Below are 5,466 nucleotides of genomic sequence, written 5' to 3'. Positions count from 1 at the left end.
TAATTAAACTTTGTGGCGTCTGACTCCCGTTCATGCCACTGCTGAATAAGAAAGGAGGGGTTGACGTTGACCAGACTGCACTGCCCCTGATATTTGTGAGCTCATCCTTTATATTCAGTGGTTTCTCGCCCTTTGATGGGCTGCAGTGTCGCGGATATCACGTTGACCTCACACGCGAAAGGTCCCCGGTGGATCCGTTTTCTCTCACTCAAAGTTATCTATTTATTGAAGTGGAATAAAGAGCAATGAAGGAATAAGGGAGCCCTTTTGCCAGGAGAATAAATAGCAAATAAAAACAGCAATTGCTGGAAATCTCAGCAGGTCAGGCAGCACTTGCCAGGAGACGAAACTCGCTTCGGATTGTTCCACTCGAGCAACTTTAAACATAATGTTTCCGCCCGGGATTGAACCAGGGACCTTTCGCGTGCAAAGTGAACGTGATAACCAGTACACTACGGAAACCTCTGGCACAGCTGGCACAACAGAGGGGAGCTGACCAGTGAGTTCCCTCTGTGCTGAACGGGAATGTGTTGGCTCACCTTAAACAACTTCTGTCCCACACTGAAAGCTCTCAATCCTTCTCCTCCTCTGCCCTTTACAGAAATGTCACGGATCACCCAGCCACCGTGTTCACTTCCACATCCTCACAGTGGGGCCACAGAGGCTCCTACCGTCTCCCCGCGATCAGCGAACTCAAAATTAAACCCGGAACACGTGTCCAGCAACGGGCAGGAGAAACAAGACAATCTGTAAGTTCGGTCCGTAACAGAAAGTAATGGGGTTATTCATGGTGATTACAGCAATTGCTAATCGTCTCACAGACCTCAATTATTTTTATTTGACGAATTGATCGAGTATCGTTACCAGGTTAGTGCGCTGGATCTTAACCCCTCGACCACCAGGGAACAGCTACGATGCATTTAGATATATTTATATATATTTATATATGACCGTGAATATCAACGGCTAGCTGCCTAGACCTCAGGACGCAACGGTAGCACGTCTAAATTTAAGTGAGAGAAATTCTTTTCGACAGTGAAACCCATTTCATCGTTTGTTCCCTTTTAAACACGAGAAACTGAGACGAGGAATAAATAGAGAAATCAAAGCACAACGATATAGACAAGAGGAAGAGAGAAGGGGAAATACTGTCCCCACCCAGAACTAATGCAGAAACTCCTCTGCTGCGCTCGGGGTGGCCACCCACAGCCTGGATATACTAACGTCCCAACAGCTCATTGACTGTCAGAGTGGGACCGTGCGGCGCTTCAGAAGACAGGTCGAAAAAGCAAAGTCACTGATTCGGTCTCATGTGCTCCGGCTACAAAGAATAGATACACACAATAACATGCTTTTATAATGGTTACACATTATCGCCATTCTTGTCAAGCAGTCGTTTCGTTGGTCCAGGGATATGATTCTCACTTCAGGGTTGTTAATGGCAATTTGCGAGAGATTCCACGTTCAGATACCGAATGAGGCCTTTCAATTTGCATAGAACTTATGCAAACAAGTGTTGTGTATGTAAACCTGCAAATACCTTGTTTAACCACCAGAGGGCTCATCCCCTGGAGTCCCAACAGATCCCACAATCCCTTGGGAGCACTTGTACTTAAGGAGGCCTCACAGGATGGAGAAACACTCTGGAGACCTGCAATAAAAGACTAAGGTCACAAATTACTTTGAGTTCACAGCATCTGGTCAGACTCTTTATTCATGCACTACATCTGGTGATGAGATACAGATGACGAACCCCACCGCAACGATGCAGAGAGCAATGGGCATCCTGGAGAAATTTTCGGAGGGAGATGATTGGGAAACCTTAGTGGAGCGACTCGACCAATACTTCGTGGCCAGCGAGCTGGAAGGAGAAGCGAATGCTGCCAAAGGAAGGGCGATTCACCTCACTGTTTGTGGGGCACCATCTTATGGCCTCATACTAAAGCTGCTTGCTCCAGCGAAACGCACAGAGAAATCGTATGTTGATTTGTGCACACTGGTCCGGGAGCATCTTAACCTGAAGGAAAGCTTTCTGATGGCGAGGTTCCGGTTCGACATGTGCAAAAGTTCTGAAGGCCAAGAAGTGGCGAGCTATGTCGTCGTTCAAAGACACCTTGCAGGCATTTGGAATTTGTAGGACATTTGGAGCACATGATCAGGGACTTCTTTGTACTTGGCATTGGCCATGAAGTAATACTTCGTAAACTAATTTTGACAGTCGAGACCCCAACCTTGAGTAAAGCCATAGCGATAGCCCAAGCGTTTATCGCCACCAGTGACAATACCAAACAAATCTCTCAGCACACGAGTGCTGTCCAAATACTGTGAACAAAGTAATGTTTTTTTCAAATCGTTACGTACAGGGCAGGCCTCACATGCCTGTAGCTGTACGTCTGCAGATGTCTCAGAGTCCACCATCAAGAGTGATGAATGCTACGCCATTAACATCTTGTTGGCGCTGCGGGGGTGATCATCGTTTCCAATCATGCCGCTTCAAAGGATACGTTTGCAAGGGCTGTGGAACAATGGGACACCTGCAACGAATGTGCAGGCAAGCTGCAAACCCTGCTAATCCTGCAAACCTCTATGTTGCAGAGGAGGGCAGATCCACGGCAGATCACAATGAACCAGAGCATCAGACCGAGGAGGTAGAGGTATATGGGGTGCATACATTTACCACAAAGTGCCCCCGATAATGTTGAAGGTTGAATTAAATGGACTCCCGGTGTCAATGGAGCGAGACATGGGCGCGAGCCAGTCCATTATGAGCAGAAAGACTTTCGATAAATTGAGGTGCAGCAAGGCCTCAAGGCCAGTCCTGACTTCCATTCGCACTAAACTGAGAGCTTACACAAATGAACTGATCCCCGTAATCGGCAGTGCTACTGTAAAGGTCTCCTACGATGGAGCGATACACAAGTTACCACTCTGGGTGGTACCGGGCGATGGCCCCACGCTGCTCGGCAGGAGCTGGCTGGGGAATATACGCTGGAACTGGAATGACATCCGGGTGCTCTCGCCCGTCAACAACATTTCGTCTGCCCAGATCTTAAACAAATTCCCCTCGTTGTTCGAACCAGGCATCATGAAGGTCCAAAGAGCAAAAGTGCAGATCCACCTAATTCCCCGGGGCGCGACCTATCCATCACAAGCGAGAGCAGTACCGTACATGATGAGAGAGAGTGTGGAGATCGAGCTGGACAGGCTGCAACGAGAGGGCATAATTTTGCCGATCGAATTGAACGAGCGGACCAGTCCGATTGTTCCAGTCCTCAAGGGAGAGGGCACCGTCATATTCTGTGGTGATTACAAAGTAATTATCAAATGTTTCTCCCTTCAGGATCAATACCCACTACCAAAGGCAGACAACCTTTTTGCGACGCTGGCGGAGGAAAGACGTTCACGAAGCTGGACTTGACCTCAGCCTACATGACTCAGGAGCTGGAGGAATCATCGAAGGGCCTCACCTGCATCAACACGCACAAATCTCTCTTCATTCACAACAGATGCCCATTTGGGATTCGATCAGCCAGCGAATTCCAGAGAAACATGGAAAGCTTACTGAATTCGGTCCCACGCACCGTGGTCTTCCAGGACAACATCTTGGTTACAGGTCGGGACACAGATGAGCATCTGCAGAACCTGGAGGAGGTTCTTAGTCGGCTTAATCGCGTGAGGCAAAGGTTAAAATGCTCGAAGTGCATTGTCCTGGCGCCTGAAGTGGAGTTCCTGTGGAGAAGAATTGCGGCGGACGGCATCAGGCCCACCGATTCGTAGATGGAGGCAATCGACAACGCACCGAGGCCACAGAACGTGACGGAGCTGCGGTCGTTTCCAGGAATCCTGAACTACTTTCGTATCTTCTTACCGTGTCTCAGAACACTGTTCGAACCACTGCACGCTTTACTGCATGAAGAAAATGAATGGGTATGGGGTAAAAGCCAAGAAAATGCCGTTGTAAAAGCTAGAAAACTGTTATGCTCAACCAAATTGCTTGTGCTGTATGATGCATGTAAGCCTTTGGTGCTAACATGTGATGCGTCGTCATACGATGTTGAGTGTGTATTGCATCAAGCTCATGAATCTGGGAAATTGCAACGGGTTACTTATACATCCAGGAGTCTGTCTAAGGCTGAGAGGGCCTACAGCATGATCAAAAAAGAAGTGTTAGCATGTGTTTATGGAGTAAAAAAAATGCACCAATATCTGTTTGGGCTCAAATTTGAATTGGAAACTGACCATAAGCCACTTTTATCCCTCTTTTCTGAAAGTAAGGGGATAAATACAGATGCATCGGTCCGCATCCAGAGATGGGCGCCCACATTGTCCACATACAACTACGCCATCCGCCACAGACCAGGCACAGAAAACTGTGCCGATGCTCTCAGTAGGCTGCCATTGCCCACCACAGGGGTGGAGATGGCACAGCCCCCAGATTTAGTTATGGTAATGGAAGCATTCGAGAGTGAGCAATCACCTGTTACCGCCCGACAGATTAGAACCTAGATGAGCCCAGATCCCTCATTGTCCTCAGTACAAAACTGTGTGCTCCACGAGAGTTGGTCTAGAATTCCGTTAGAGATGCAGGAAGAAATAAAGCCGTACCAGCGGCGCAGAGATAAAATGTCCATACAGGCAGACTGTATCAAGTAGTGGTGCCAGAAAAGGGCAGGGACACTTTCATTAGTGATCTCCACAGTACCCACCCAGGCATTGTAATGACGAAAGCAATAGCCAGATCCCACGTGTGGTGGCCCAGTATCGATGCGGACTTAGAGTCCTGCGTTCACAGATGTAATACATGCTGGCAGTTAAGCAATGTACCCAGGGAGGCGCTGCTAAGTTTTTGGTCTTGGCCCTCCAAACCGTGGTCTAGGGCACACGTCGACTATGCAGGCCCGCTCTTGGGTAAAATGTTCCTTGTGGTTGTAGATGCGTACTCCAAGTGGATTGAATGTGAGATGATGTCCGCTGCCACCATTGAAAGCTTGCGGATCATGTTTGCCACGCACGGCCTGCCTAACGTTCTTGTCCGTGACAATGGGCTGTGCTTCACCAGTGCTGAGTTCAAAGAGTTCATTACACGCAATGGGATCAAACATGTCACATCTGCCCCGTTTAAACCAACATCCAATGGTCAGACAGAGAGAACAGTGCAGCAATCAAGCAGAGCTTGAAGAGGGTAACTGAGGGCTCACTGCAGAGTCACCTATCCCGAGTCCTGCTTAGTTACCGCACAAGACCCCACTCGCTCACTGGCGTTCCCTCCGTGGAACTGCGCATGAAAAGGGCACTTAAGGCAAGGCTCTCGTTAGACCACCCTGATCTACACAAACAGGTAGAGAGCAGGCGGCTTCAAGAGAATACATATCATGATCAAGCAAATGTGTCACGCGAAATCGAGATTAATTATCCTGTATTTATGTTGAACTATGGACAAGGTCCCAAGTTGCTTCCCAGCACTGT

At 48.4% G+C, this 5,466-nt stretch overlaps 1 non-coding gene across 1 annotated transcript; it reads right to left on the bottom strand.

Annotated features, from left to right (window-relative positions):
- Positions 1-389: 389 nt before the first annotated feature.
- trnaa-ugc (transfer RNA alanine (anticodon UGC)) lies at positions 390-462 on the bottom strand. Its single transcript has one exon. It is a non-coding gene; the product is annotated as a tRNA-Ala (tRNA).
- Between the last annotated feature and the right edge of the window lie 5,004 nt (positions 463-5,466).

This window comes from Pristiophorus japonicus, unplaced genomic scaffold, assembly GCF_044704955.1.
Source record: "Pristiophorus japonicus isolate sPriJap1 unplaced genomic scaffold, sPriJap1.hap1 HAP1_SCAFFOLD_58, whole genome shotgun sequence".
NCBI classification, from domain to species: Eukaryota; Metazoa; Chordata; class Chondrichthyes; family Pristiophoridae; genus Pristiophorus; species Pristiophorus japonicus.
This window is presented reverse-complemented; position numbering and strand designations above follow the sequence as displayed.